General features: G+C 39.7%; 1 long non-coding RNA gene across 2 annotated transcripts; it reads right to left on the minus strand.

Annotated features, from left to right (window-relative positions):
• Positions 1-1,209: 1,209 nt before the first annotated feature.
• On the minus strand, positions 1,210-8,252 carry LOC116789529. Of its 2 annotated transcripts, none has more exons than XR_004358070.1 (3): positions 8,154-8,252; positions 2,219-2,309; positions 1,210-1,576 (listed from the first exon to the last, which is right to left on the minus strand). It is a non-coding gene; the product is annotated as an uncharacterized LOC116789529 (long non-coding RNA). The 2 variants fall into 2 exon arrangements; XR_004358069.1 differs by lacking the exon at positions 8,154-8,252 and adding an exon at positions 3,360-3,567.
• Between the last annotated feature and the right edge of the window lie 7,670 nt (positions 8,253-15,922).

Here is a 15,922-nt window from a genome sequence, read left to right on the forward strand (position 1 = left end):
CAGGCATTGCATCCCAAATTTCAAATGGAGAAGGGACTAATTGCCTCCAGTTATTATGCTTTTGGCTCAGGATTGTGTGGCCACCTGCAGCCTAGATGGGTGAATTTTGCTCTCCAGGTAAACACAGGCTCTGGAGAACCCTTTTTCTAAAGGTCTCATTTGAGGCTATAGTCAATAAGTGGGTGAAATATGTGTCTACTTAATGATGGTGAAAATTGAAGGTGTCCAGTAAAGCAGTTGTAATTGTGTTTAATGCTGAGACAATGAACCTAGTTAAGATTCAATTTGGTCTTCCCCTTTGTTCCCCACTTCCAGTAATAAATGGTTAATTACCAGTTTCAAAGGCTCAGTGTAATTTGTCAGCTTGCAGAAATCACAGTGATCGCCATACTGTCAGGAAGAAGTGTGACCCCTTTATTTTTCCAGATGAAAATATCTATTCTTTTACAGAAAATGCTAAGCAATCTCCTGGCTTGAACTATCAAGCCATAGCCTTTCTCCTCATGTTTGGCAGGAGTGGGAACTGACAGGATGTGCCCATCTGCTGAGTGCCATGAACACAGGCCTCCCACATTGCAGTCACAACCTCTGTGTTGATGTCTGTGTGACCCCTTCTGCTCTGCCACCACAAGGTACCTGGCAGGGCAAAGGCCAGCACTGACTTGTCCCATCACCATGAGATAGTGCAGCCTCTCAGTAATATCCCACATTCAAGCCTCATTTGAGCTAACTTGTAGCTAAATTTGCTCTCTAAACATTTCTATTGCCAAAAGCCTGGAAACCTGCAAACCCAAACCCACTCAACTTCTGCCTGATCCATATTTGCTTATCTTAGACGAAGGATAAATATTGCCATTGGTGACTGGGCTGAGATGCTCCCTTTGCTCAAAGCAGTGACCCCTACATTACAGAAGTGGGGTATTTTAAAAAGTTGTTGCAAACCCACTATTCATTAGTTATTGCCTATGTTTAAATTGTTCAATGGATCCTGGGGGAGCCTCACTCTGAAATTTTCACAGCTTGGGGCAGAAGCTGTCAAGTCAGCTAGTTGCATATATGGTTGTTGACTAGTATATATTGTAGTCTCAATTAATTTGAGCATTACAGTTAGGATATTTTGTTGCTTTATTTGTTAGGGATTGCTGAAACAGACTGAATTTGCACAATCAGGCACAGGATATCAGTGTTGTACTTTTGTTGCCTATGACATTCATTGAGATTTCCTGCAAACATCAGTAACTGCTGGTTCTCTGAGCCAAAGACACTGTGAGCAAAAAATTAACAGCACCTTGCTGTGGAAATGCTGAGTGCATTTTAGATAGAGAGTAGTACTCATCTATTCTGTTTTACTATATGTTTTACTTCAAAACTCCAGGTGCTTTAAATATGTGGATGAAAAAACTAATGATTAAAAAAGAAAAAGTCTGAGGAAACATAATGGGGCATAGAAAAAACACAGTACAATTTCCATTTTGTAGCCCGCTCTTATTTTCATGCTCCAAGTTTCCTCAAGGAAGTAATCTGCTGACTGGGATTATTACCCAAGATAGCTTTCTCAAATTTAACAATCTTCTCACTGCAGGACAAAGAAAGGGAAGGTTGTATCCCAGTAACTGGGAAATGTGCGTGTGGCAGGGTCAGGGTAGATACTAATCTGCTAATCCTGCACTTTACTGCACAAAACCCATGTGTGCAAAAGGCATTTGCATATTTTCTCTGTCCCTGGCCAAATCATGCTAATAAGACAATTACAATTGCACCTTCTCCCTTGCAGCTGAAAAAGAGAGAAACCCAGAGTCACTTCCTTCCCTTTACAAGTGTTCCTCTAACTTTCAGAAACGCTGACAAGCACCATCAAGGTCAACAAATTTAGGAAGACTCATAATTAGGATGCAGTGTCATTGAGCTGTGTTCTCAGAGTTTAACAAAACAGATTACAATTTACATAGTTCTTGCAAGTTGCTTTTAACAGCAAACAATAGGGCTACTCAATGTTGCTGGCTTTTCTCATTCGTTTCATCTCTTAACCTGTCCTTCTACTTATTTCCTGTTCAGCATAATAATTGAGGTTGGCATAACAGATATTCTGTAACTGACTCATAAGCAAGTAAGCAAGGAGTGTTTCTCTTAGGGAATATATTTGATTTATAATCCTTTTTCATCATTAAATCCCCTAAAAAGTCCCTAATTGCACCCATTTCTCTTAAACTTTTGGTACCTCCTTGTACTACAGAGTCTCCATTCTGGTTCATCTTCTCTCTGTAAGGCAGAATGCTTCCACAAGCCTTAACTAATTACCAAAATGAGAGCTGAAAAGCAAAACAAGAGGTATCATTACAATCTTGAAGGCAGAGTGCAGGACCTGTCTGCAATCTAATGACTTTTGCAATTACACCTTGATTGAACCTGACGATGAAGCTGCAGCCCCTTTCTTGAGTACTATTTACCGATGACTAACAGGTACTCATCAACATGCTGTGAGACCACCTGACTGAGGATTATAGTTTGCACTGGTGAGAAAGGAGAAGCCAAGACTGGGGGAGCGTTTGCCTAGATTCTAAGGTTCTTTGATTTTCCTCGTACTCTTTTCGGCAAGTGTCTTGCATTGGACTTGCAGTCTACCAGCAGGGAGTGAGGAAAGTTATCCAACATTTTTCCTTAAACAAATACTGCTTTGGTAAGCGCCTAGAAGCCTTTGTCAGGAACAGGTCCCAAGAAAAAGCATTTTCTACATTCCAGAGTAAGCTAAAGAGCTACCCAAAGAAACAGTCAGGAAAACACCTCATTAAGACCCTCTTCACTTTGAAGGAAAATTGAGGCCTGGGAGCACAGATGTCACAGAGCTGAAAGGAGAACCCACTTTTTTCTGGTTTTAGATGAACTCCATGTGGTGTGTGAATTTAGCAGGGAGGAGTGATTTATGCATTTTGACACATACCAGTTCCAGATCCTGGCTCCATTTGCTATCTGTGGCCTATGGCTACCTTTAACCCTATTTTAGGTGTGTTATGAATTTTTTTCCTCCCACAGCTATAGAGGATTCTGAGTCCTCAGAGCCCTGAATGGGCTGGGACGCTTATTGCTTTCTTGAGATCTGATAGCAGGTCCAGTCATACAAGACAGTATAAAAATAACTCATGGCTACTAGAACTCCTTTGCCTCTCAGGCCTGAATCTGGGCCTGCTGGAGAGCACGGATTAGTTTTCATTTACTGTGATGCACTTTGGATTAGGCACTAAACTGCTGCCATTTCTGCTCTCCTCTTTCTGTTGTCAGTGTTACTTTGTCAAACCTGTGGAAACATCATGTTTTTAAAAATCAATAGCTTATAGAGAAGTAATGAAGGAAACTTAAATTACCAGTTTGGAGAGATGGAGAAGGGATTTAAAGGTGTGAAGACACTGACTAACAAATCAGTTCTTCCCTCTGATCTGCTGTCACTGAAGTCCAGATGGTACTTGGGCATCTCAGAGGCTGAAGCCAAAGACCCCCCAGTTCAGACAGACGGTTCATTATGGTGCAGAGCGAGGACCAGCTGCACAGAGGAGGGTGTCTATTACCTTGTTGCTCAGCTGCTTCCTGCTGAAGTCTGCTACATGCCCATTGCTTTGGTAAAGGTTAACTCGTGCTGCGGAGTTTTAATTGTCTATTATCTGCCCAGAAGGAACTAATTATCATAAAAAGAGCAAGGCAAAAATCTTCTTTTTCTGGCTATATTTTGTTGAGTATTTTTGAAAGAAACATGTATATTAGTCAAACTCATGAATGAACAAAAGAAAGATAACGGCGGTAATGTGTTCATTGAGGGAGGAGACCTTGGGTCACGCAGATTCACCAGCAATGAATCTAAATAAAGTCAGGGAGAGTATCACTGACTACTGCAATTATTATTGCAGTGATTGATAATGTAGTTGATCAGCTAATGTGGCGATGTGCGTGGTCTGAAGGTCAGTAGCACAGCTGGTGAGGTGGAAAACCACGCTGTTGTGATGGGATGGGCTGATGCTTCATGGTCTGATACACAGCTCTTGTAAATCAAGATTGATTTGGATTACAGTGCCCTGGTCCTGTGCTGTCCTGCATGTGGTAGCTCTGCAGGATTGGTTAGAAGTTTGTCCAACTTCAGCCTTTTCAAGTTGGGTTACTAACTTTTATTGATTCCTTCCTTTAGTTTTAGGTGGAATTTAGGCTTCAGAAGAGAAATAGAATGGATTTATCTATTTCTGTAAAAAAAAAAGAGTGACATAAGAAATCCTTTTGTAGGGATATGACTAGTTTTACTTACTTCCAAGGAATGCAAAGAGATTTAATAAATGATTTGGAGAGGAGTGTAGTGTAGTGAAATTTCTGGTAGTTCACTCACTCATGGGCAAAACAGAAAGAGGTGGGAGACCTGAGGTGAATGCTAGATAACCTGTAACGATGGAGAAAAGAGTATAGAATATTAAAACATAAATTGTGCTAAGGACACCTTTCAGTGCAGATTTATATATGTTTTATTCCAGAAGTTCAAAACACTTAAGATTACAGATTAAGTCAATGATTTAGAAGGCCAGAGTTATGAACATATGACATAATTGAAGAACAGGAAACTGCTGAAGGAATATAAAGGACCTCTGTGCTTTTCTGTTCCCACAGCCATGACTCTTACATCCAGGTGTAACCCTGTGCTGGTTTAAAGGTAAACCAGCAGGGGAAATGAACTCAACTCAAAAGAGAGATTATAAATCAGAATAACAATTTAATAAAATAACACAATAAGTACAATTATACAGACAAACAATTGGTTTTAACCCACAAAACCCAAATATATAACCCAGCACCCTGGGGCATGAACAGAGTGGTGTTCTTTGGGCCCCCCTGAGTCCAAAGTAAAAGGAGAGAGAAAAACCTGTTGGTGAGAGTGCTGTTGCGGTCCGGTCGAGAGTGGTGGTTGCAGTCTGGTTGAAAAGTGGTGGTTGCAGTCCAGTCAAGAGTGGTGGTCTGTAGTCTGGTCGAGAGTGGTGAGCTGCAGTCTGGCTGAGAGCGGTGAGCTGCAGTTCTCCTCTGGATCCCAAGAGTGGTGAAAAGGCTCCGAAACTCCAGTTCAGGCAGGAATGCTCAGTCCTTCCCTCAGAGCGGGGAATTCCATAAAAGGGTATGAGGACAGGAACATCTTCCTATTTCGCAGGCCTCTACTGATAACAGTTTCTGGGAAATGGCATGGAAGGCTATAGAATACACAGTTTTGGGCTACACCCATCCAGTGATGAATCGGTCCCAGCTGTTCTAACTAGGACAAACCCATTACTGTAGTTCAAACTGAGAAAAGTAGGAGAGACACGGGCATTTTGTTGCAACTGCTGAATGTAGGGCAGAGCAAGGCACTCAGAAAGAATGAAGAACTGGAAACTCTTGCTGCAGTAACAACTGTAATTAACATTTTCTTATTTAGTATACATAATCAGCAACAGGGACACGAAGTAAGGTTTGTCCCTGAGTTATGACCCGACTTGGTAAAATGTCTGGATGTGCCAAAGGTTTGCACAAATTAACATTTTCTTTTGCTTCTCAAATTTCCTTTCTGGATGTTTTGAGACCTCATATGTTTGGGACAAGCTTTCTTCTGGTACTAAATTATTCATGTTGAAATCACATAAAAATAGAAGATTGGACAGTTTTAAAGGCAACTAGAACTCTGAATACCATCTTTATTTATTATCAAATAGGGAACGAATTTGAAGCTGCTTTACTGCATTGTTCTATAAATATTGACTAAGGTATTACTGTACAAAGAAGAGTGTAAGTTATTACTCAGCCCTCTAAAAACAGAAAGGGAGAATCTTTCATTCATTTCATTGTATTGCCAGAGTCTTAGAAGTCATTCATTCTAGGAAGAAAAGACGTCTTACAGGTAATTTACTGTATTTGTGCCTTCTATCCCATGGGTTATAATGCAAGATAAAGTGTCAGCTTGTGCTTCCAGTCTTCATTTGTCTTAGATTATTCCATCCTCTTTCTCTGAGGTACTCTTCAATGTAATCATTATACTCCAGTTTGGCTCCCTGCAGAAAGCTTGAATGGTATCATTGCAATTAAGGCTTTGGTTGGCTCCTTCATGTAAGGGTCTTTTCTCTTCCTGGAAATAAATAGTAAAGCCAAGAGAATATTTGCTGTTACGGTGGAGACAGTGTTCTGAGATCCGTTTGTACTCTCAGGAAGGAGAAGGGTACTGTGGTGGCAGGTCCTCGTCATCACAGGCTGTTGCTGTACATGGAGAAGGGCCAATGGAATAAAGACATAGTTTCTGAATTTGAGATGCAGACAAGTCTTTTCCTGTAAAAAGTCAAGAAGTATGTCTTTATAGACACTTCCTTTTATATGTAGGATTCATCAGTTTGTCAGTGTCTTCTGTTAAACTGAGCACAATACCACATGCAAGGTTGCGACAGTAAACCATCATGGAGACCACTGTCTCTTATGAACCAAAGAAGAAAACCTTAGTGGAAACACAAAAGTGGTGCCCAACATCCTCTTAAGGTTCTGCCACTCAATTGCTATATGTTGTACTGACATTCAGCTTTTCATATATTGGAAATATAAAGCTCATGAAGTATCGGTCCTGCATACCCTGGAACACAGGCATCTTTGGGAGAAACCTGGTGGTTATTTGAAATTATGATTGCAGATGTGGATGATATTTGTGTTATTTTCAGTTAAAGCAGTGAGTGCCTTTGGCCCAAGAGAGAAGAATGCCATTTATGGACTGGATTTACAGGATACTGTGTGAAACCCAGCTGACAAACCATTCACGACTTTCCTCAGTGAACCTGTCAGCAGGACAGATGTTGTAAACTCCCTCTACGTTAAAAAAAACCCATTAAAACATCCCTCTCATGCTCTTTTTGTGGACAGATGTTATTTCTCTACTGAGGGCTCAAAAATGTGCCAGGTGTTGGCCTGTAAACAAAGGTGCTAATACAGAAATCAAACGTGTGATGTTTCTGGAGGGATCTGTGGAAAGTGGGAGGCATCTCCTCCCTGGACAGACAGGGCCAATGAATGCTTTTTTTCTCAGTAGTTAGAAGCATGACTGAAAAGATGCTGTTCAAGGGAGATCTTTGGTCACCAGGGAACTACCTTTTTGACAGTGCTGGCCACAGACTGCCACAGGAAGGGTCCAGCTCCCTCCAGAGGGCTATTGGGTTTTTTTTCTTTGAAGAGGGAAGAATCCACAGCACAGCATTATATGGATCAGGCTGTGGGATAGTCTGCTCATGGCTCTCACTCTAACTCTCCCATGCCTCTGTTCACCATGTAAAAAGAGGAGCTAACAGTTGTGTTTTACCTGTTTTGTAGTAAAAGCATCTCTAGCTGTAGGCACACAGCACAAGAGGATCCCACCACTGGCCAAAAATCCTTGCTGCTTCTCACACATTAGAGGAGAATCAATGGTTAACACATCTATGACCTTCCCCTCAAAAGAAATGTAAAGTTTTTCTGTGTGCATGGAAAAAACAATCTTCTGCACTGAGAGAGCAGAGAAAGACAGATAGAAGGCAAAAGAAAAGCATTGGTGGGGTATAGGGTGAGCTCATAGCAATAATTCCATTCTAAAATGGAAGTAGGAACTGTCTGAGGGAGTTCAGTGCCCCCATTTCTTACCTCCCTGGAGCCCTGACCTTGCAATGCCAGTTTGCAACCTTGTGTCCCTGCCACAGCCTTGTAGATCTTGGGCATATCTCTCAGCATAGTCCTAACAATGCACACACCACTCAGTTAAGCCACACAGCTGTTTTAACATTCTCCTGAACTGTTTTCTAGGGCAGAGTTAAGTTTTTTTGGATGTCTTAAGGAGTAAGGTTATAATATTTTATAAATGTAATGTGTGTATATATAAATATGCTTATAATATTTTTTCTTACTGGAATATTCCTCCCGAAATAGTTTATTTGGAATGTATAGGATAATTTCTCTACCTTTGAAGAAATGTAATTTTTTTATCTTCCTTCTGTGAATACAATGCTATTCTATTCTATTCTATTCTATTCTATTCCTTATGCCACGGTTACCCCTGGAGGTACCATTACCTCCAGTACCAGCTGCCATTAAATGCCCTGTCTGAGCCCAGAGACAGAAATTAAAGTGGAACTAAAGAGCGATATGACACGTACCCAACTTCAGCTCAGGGTATTCTGTCCCTCCCACTCAGCAGCTTCTCACCCTGTCCTCTTCCCCCAGAAAGGTGTAAGACTTCAATAAGTCTAACTGAACTCTGCAGGTATGGAGCCCTGGAGACTGAGCTCACAGTTAAATCAGGGCTTTGTTGTCAAGAGATGTCAGCGTGAGGTCATGCCGTGTTACAGCAAGAAGGTTCATGATGCCACCTTAACAAGGTAGCCCTAAGCTCTGTTTCAGGGCATAAAAGGACTGGAACAACTAGGAGGAAATCCGTCAAATAAGATGAAAGAACATCACACACACACGCGGACACACACACAAAAAAAAAAAGGAATGAAAACCCCACTGTGATGTACTAGACTATGGAGCACAAAAGAAACAATGAAAGTAGTAACTTCAGAGAGTGCTATTCCTTGTTCAGGCTTGCCTTTGATCTTTCTTTTTGATTCCCACAAGGGTGTCTTCACAGCTCTTGGATGTGGAATTGCTGGTACTGAATCTTCACCCATTTGATGGCCAAACAGACCTCCCTGCCCGTATGATGTACTTTTGCTATGGCACGTCTGCATCACGCAGCCCCCGAGTCAGCCACAGCCCCTGTAGTGCACGCAGAGTGCAGGTAGATGCTGAGTTTCAGAAAGGGAGGGCTGCCCTTGCCCAGCCTTGGAACACAGGTAGTTTATAAACTCTTCCCCTTTCCTGTGCCATTGCTGCAGGCTGGTCATGGTGTCTGTGCTAAACATCTTCTGGGTTTCTTTTCCTAGGGCAAACTCATGTGCATCTTCGTAGACCTCCCACGTGCTGTCTGCAATGGGACTCCCACGGGAGCATCTGCATCTACTGAGTAGACAAGCCCAGAGTTTGGTCCTTTTGGAGAAACAGCCTTTGGGATTGTTTCTGATATGGTTTTAGAAAGAAAAGGTCAGAATAATCCTTAATACTTAAAATGTAGTGTTGATCGTGGATTCTACTGTCTCTTCCTTGCTTGCTGTTTACTGAGGAGAAGGACTCAGAGTGTAAATCATCCCAGATTGTAAAATGAAACCGCTGTAGTAGGAAGGTGAGCACCTCTGTCCCATGACCATGACACCAGTGCATGGGGGACTCTGGTGATGGGCTGTGTTGAGCACAGTGAGGCCTGGAGACACAGTGAGGCCATCCTGATGGATTTCAACCTTAAGAGTCAGTAATGAAGCCAAACCTCTCTGTTTCCATCCCTGTCCCCTGCATGACTCAGTTATTGCATATTCCAGATTTATTGTCTTTAATAAAATTTCCCTGGGATTTAACGGAATCACAGAATTCTTTAGATTGGAAAAGATTTTTAAGATCATCAAGTCCAACAGTTAATCTAGCACAGGTGTTTAGCCTGGAGAAAAGGAGTTTCAGGGGAGACCTTATCACTCTCTACAGCTGCCTGAAAGGAGGATGTAGCCAGATGGGGGTTGGTCTCTTCTCCCAAGTAGCAAGTGCCAGGACAAGATGAAATGGCTTCCAGTTGCATAACTGGAGATTTTGATTAAGTATTAGAGAAAAATTCTTCATAAAAAGAGTTGTCAAATATTGGAACAGGCTCCCCAGGGAAATGGTTGATTCACCATCCTTGGAGGTATTTGAAACACATGTAGAAGGGCTGCTTAGGGACATGCTTTAGTGGTGGACTTGATAGTGTCAGGTTTATGGTTGGACTTGAGGTTCTTCTCCAACCTAAATATTTCTGTGATTCTATGACTTTTATTTTCAATCAGTTCTGCTAAACCCTTTTGCCTGTCATTCATTTAACAGCCGCGAAAAGAGAATATTTGAACAACCAGCTGAGCTTTCTCTGAGCAAGAAAGGAAGTTAGAGCAGAACCAGGAGTACTCTGCAAACCCTGTAAACTGATTAATTTCAGCTGGCTTTAATTAAGAAGTATTCCCTCCTTAGTTAATTATGTGTTTTATGAGAAGTGGGTGTGGTTATCTGAAATCAAGAAAGGGATGGTGTTTCTGTCATCTCATTAATAGAGAGTATACCAGCTCTGAAAAGTAAGGCAGTGTTAACAAGTATAGAGAGAGAAACACACCCCCACCAGACACTAATAGGATCCACCTTTAAATTAATATTTGAATTTGCTCTAATGTACTACATGATGTAATGTACTCTCTTTCATATTAAATGCTTTCTGTTGATTGTATTTTAGTTTTATAGTAATGCTCTGTGCAGAAAAGAGGATTATTCTGAAGTAAGGTAGGGCTCAAGCTTGAAATTTCTGGAACAGACATGCTTTTATATGCATTATTTTCAAAGCACTAAAACATTCAGCTTCCAATCTCTGAAAGTCTCATTTCTTTTTTTAACCCAAGAAGTGCTCAATCTTTCCTTCCTTTGGTGATCAGGATCTTTTAAAACAGGTCAGAAAGGCATTCAGATACCAAGCCTTCTAAATCAACTGTAATTCCTGAAAATGTATACCACGCTTAGGATAGGATAATAATATATATGCTCTTCATCTGCAGCAAATGCATATGCACAAGTTGATGCTGTTAGTGACTTGATTGTGATACAGAATTATCAAACCAAAATCTTTTGGTCCTGTAAGTTTTCAACCTGACAGACAAAGAGAATGCAACAGGTGAATGACAGAAATGAAACTGGACAGTATAGGAGGTTGGCATAAAATGTGATCACCAGGACAGCAGGAATCACATGGACCACTGCCTGTTTATCCTCCCTAGACTCTCTAAACATGTCTTTCAGCAACAAATGTGGACTGTAGAAAACTACAAATCTCCACTTTTATGGCTTTTAATCTTAGCTGTGAATTGAATAATTTACATTACTTGACAGTGAAATGGTGCAAAGTTGCTTGAACATGGAGGTAAATACAAGTCCTTTAAAAGAGAAACACTTTGCAAAAGAAAGGTGTAGGAAAGTCAAGATGTGTAAGCAAGACACAGAATAACCTCAAGGGTGATGTGCTTAAGCTTCATTGAATAAACAACAGAATGATTTGATATCCTTCCCAATAAGCTTTACAAATAGTACTGCACTGTCTGAACGTATTTCATACTTGCAAGCTAACAGTGTGTCAGAAGTGGCAGCATTCACGCCAGCACTCCACTCTGCCACGTTCCCTAGTTAAATGCAGGGACAGTAAATTTCACAGCATCTTTAATCTTTGTCTCAAGTGTAAACAACTTCACATGGGCTTTACCAAAAAAAAAAAATAAAAAAAAAAAAATTGAAGTCCTTGCCTTTTTGATGGTTTAATCTCAGTGCTGATGCTTGTTGATGGATCAAACACTCAGTCCCCTATTTTTAAATCATTTAACTGGTTCAATAACTGTCTTAGCCTTTGCGTTGATAGTTAAATCAATTCTTAGAAAAGAAAATAAGCTTGTCAGTGAATCATACCCAAAGGTCTACCTTTCCTTAGAGCCAGTTGCAGTTTATATAAAATAAATCAACTCTGAACTTTCTTAGAAATGAAAGGGAGTGAAGAGAGCAAATGCAAGAATTGCAAACTAGAAACAGTAATGGGTTAATTGTTACCATCATGGTACCACGGAGTAGATTGCCATAGACAGTCGTATCTCTGCCATTTACAATGAGTGGCTGCCATCGCCATACCTCTCCATTTAAGTATCTTTGCAAGCAAAGCACAATTATATGAAGTAACATTGGACAATTCTCATGAAAAGTTAAAATATTTAGAGATTCCTTGGACCCAAGCTGGACATCCTTCCTCAGGAGAAACCTCCATGGGATTTGAATGTGCAGAAGGACCTCAGCATTGGAAAATGCGTCTGTGTCCTGGGCAACACTGTGATGGACATCAAAGAAGCCCTGGATCTGCTTGATAAGACAATAGAATAGACTGTACCTTTCTCCCTTTCCTACATTGCTCAATAATTGTGGCTTTTGGTCTTTTCCTATAAGTCTACTCTGTCATGAGATGCCAGGGCCAAGTTTAAGAAGGGGTGCCTGAAAGACACTTTCAGGTGAAACTTCTATTGCAGTGGTTCCTGGAATTGCAGGGCATTGGACTTGAGGACATAATTGTAGGTACAAATTGAGCTAGAAACAGAATACAGAGAAATGGTCCTATGTCCTGTAAAATAAGACATGTTAATCACTTAGTGTCAGAATGAAGAAAAGACAACAGAATAAGATTTAAAAGTGCATCTTCCTGCTGTCACTTTTGCTGCCAGATACTAAATCTCTTTGTGTCTCACTTTTTCAGTTGCAAAATGAAAGGTTTTCTTTCAAAACTTTAACTTCCCCTGCAAATGTTTTCCTTTCTTTTGGGGAAAGAGATTGAAATAATTTGACAATTTATTTCTTTCCTTCAGAATTGAATGAACTATAAAGGTTTATTTCTATGGTTGTCTTCCTCGGTCTCTACAATTTTTTACAGATTAGCAAAAAGAAGTTTTGTGGCTTTATCTTGTTTGCAAAGTTTAAAAAAGTTTTACAGTGGAGAAATAAAAAAAATATGGAACATAGCATTAGAAAGAGAATACAAGAAGACAGTCTCAACATTCTCCTTGATAAGGGAGACACTCTGAAAATGTAGTTTTTCTAAGATTAGGAAGAAAATTTATATTCTACAATTAGAAATATTGTTTGCATGCATTTTTCTGTTACAGCAAATATACACATATCTGAAGTCAGAATTTGGGCCATAATACTTTTCCTGTTGAAACATCCGTTTCTGAAATGAGTCCCACAGTGCCTTCCAATGATATCCTCTGGTCCTGTGTTATAACCATACTTGGAAACAGACCTCTTTAATAACATAAGCATTCCCAGAAAAATCCTCGAGTTATATATATTTATTAAGCATTTGAACAGCATTATTTGCTTTTAAATGAAGATGGATTTTAACTTGCTGCTTCCAATTAGAATAATAATAAACATTTTCCCTGATGATAATGACATGCAATAGTGTTAAATTGGAAATGCAAAAGCTTTTTCTGTTGGTACAATATAAGTTACAGTATCGTTAAATATATAATCAGCCATTTATTGCTTGTTTTATTTTTGAGACGCTTAAATTAAAAGTTGATTTGTCTCTTATTAGACCTCAATAAATGTTCCTGTAATAGTCATAGGGTGTTTTAATGCTTTACAGAATCATTGTCATTAAACTGAATGCAAGACATTGGACTTAAATAAAAGAGAAATGGAAAAACTCAATAAATCAGGATAATAAAAGCTTTTCTTGGTGCTGTTTGAATTGTGCTGAAGTGGATCTGTCTCTTAAACTGCCTTACAAAGGCCAAAGTAGCTTAATTGCTCTAGGGCTTGATTATGCCTGCATGAGTCAGCTGTGGCAGTAAAAAAACACATTTCACCACAGAAACTTGAGGATGAATTTTGCTGCTGTGTTGGTAGACTTCTCTCTGAAACAATGGTCAGGTAAGAAAAACATACTACAATGACTTCTGCATTATGGGAATCCTACTTCTGTATCAGGGACTGATGGAGAAAGCGGAAGGCACAACAGTTGGGGATAATTCCTTGCCAGTTTATATTGATTTTCTTCAGCTCCTATGGTTTACTCTGGCATCCACTGCCAACACACAAAGTGACTCTCAAGCACATCATGAGATATGTCTTACAAGGTATATAAAGTACATATATGGCATGAAGTATATCTTAAAATGTATTTGTCAGCATTATTCTGAAAAACACCTTGATGCTAATAGGTGTGTCTTAAACATCTCAGAATTGTTCTCTTTAAATGAACTTCTTCAGTGTAACTTTATTACTGAATTTGTTTGTGTATTTGATAAAAAAAAAATTAAGTCATACTTTCTTGGCTAGCTAAGTTACCCAGATGAAAAGTAGAATTTTGTGATTCAAATCATTAATACTCAATCTTGTCAAGGTTTGACAGCTAGTGACTCAAACAAGTATACAGAAGCCTGATCTGCTCTGAAGGGAACTGATTTACATAATGAGCTCGAGCCAGGGAGGTGGGAAAAGTGTGACAATTCAAGATTGTCTGAATGCAAGAATTAAAACTGCTTGGAATTGCTGCAGCCCTCCAGGTACTTTTCAAGCTGACTAAGATGGTATCATGCATCAAAAGCCCTGTACACATCCTGCTGCTCTGAAATCTCTGTGGTTTTCTTTTATTAGTAAAGTTAGAAACCTCTAGACTTGAAAGTCCTCTTCTTGGTAGCCAGTCAGCATTCAAATGAGCTGAAGATGAGGACATGTGGAACACTTGTCTTCATAGTTTCCTCTGTATTATTCAGTATTTAATTGGTTAGCAGAATTTCTTGATTGGGAATGCAAAAGGAAGGACAAATTTAAAAAGGGCTCAGTAGTCATGGCAACAGAAAATATTTCATTTAGTCACAGCGTATGTATGTAGAGTTGGGAAAAAGAAGCCTTCTAGAATGGCTGCCAATTCACTTACCCTGTAAATAGAGAAATAAATACAGAGGCATAAAACTCCCTGAACAGTGACATGGCCCTTTGCAGCTGGTTTAGCTTCAGATCAGAACTGTCTCTCATGTCTAGAGATTGTTTACTTTCTTCTGACCCATTATGTAAATATTGCTCTTAAAAGTGTGCTTCCCCTTATTTCATGATTGAACTGATTTCCACATATGGAGAGCTTCCTCCCATAGAAATATGATAGGTTTGTATATTACTGTGTAAAATAAAATATTATAGACAGATAACTGTTGATGTCATGCTCTAGAGATTTTCCAGGTCAGGGCTCTGACATGGAGACTCATGATTGCTTGAAAAATTATCTCAGGTCCAAATAAATCTGGTACATAGTGGTCCACAAAGTCATCCTGTGACTGTGAAGAACAGCCACATTTAATAAAGCCTGGTAATGTTGCATGTTTTGGAGCTCATGGCACTGTGATGCACAGCTGTGAGCATACCCACAGACACAAAGTTTAAAAAAAGTACGAAAATATAAAAACTAAAGATATTGGGGTCAAAAATTTTGCAGAATCAAGAGAATCAGAAGGGACATCTGATGATCACACTATTTATTCATCCTTCTGCTTCCCATGCAGGAATTTTCTGTTTAAGCTTCACTGCCCATTGACTGTCTCTCTTTGTCTTAAAAAAGACCTCCAGTACTGCAAACCTCAAGCAATCAAAACCAACTCTTCATTGTCCTTGTTGTTAGAATATTTTTTCTTATGCCTAGCATGATCCCCTTGCTGCAATTTAGTCTGGCTACTTCTTGTCTTATTTCAGTGGCCACAGAGAGAATTCTTTCTTTGGAGTTGCTTTTCCTTTCTGCCTTTTATGCTGAGGAGAGGAGAAGGAGAGGAGAGGGAGAAGAGAGGGAGAGGAGGCTTCTAGCAAAGTTCACTGGGGCAAAACCTCCATTCATGTTTGTACAAGTAGCCTGGATATTTTTGTTTACTAATTGAATTTAAAGCAGACTACAAAGAGAGTTGAGGAGCAGGACAGTTGTCTGATGGTAACAGCTATAGGGAGATAAGTCTTCATCTCAGTTATGTGAGTGCAAAACCAAGTAATTTTTCTAGTTTTTTCATGGTGCAAGAAGAAAATTAAATTTGGATGAATTGCATTAAATTAATTAAGTTAAAATCAAACCAACCACATTGTGAATTAATAATTCTAAACTAAACTACCCTACCAGTTTCAGGGGGATTACATAGGTGTCCTAGGAGATAGAATATAGATACTTTTTCCTGGGACTGCAGAACAATTTTTCTTCAGTCATCTGAACCCAATTATTTATTTTTATTACACTTCATTCACTTCTTTTTTC

Source organism: Chiroxiphia lanceolata, chromosome 7 (assembly GCF_009829145.1).
Source record: "Chiroxiphia lanceolata isolate bChiLan1 chromosome 7, bChiLan1.pri, whole genome shotgun sequence".
Lineage (NCBI taxonomy): Eukaryota > Metazoa > Chordata > Aves > Passeriformes > Pipridae > Chiroxiphia > Chiroxiphia lanceolata.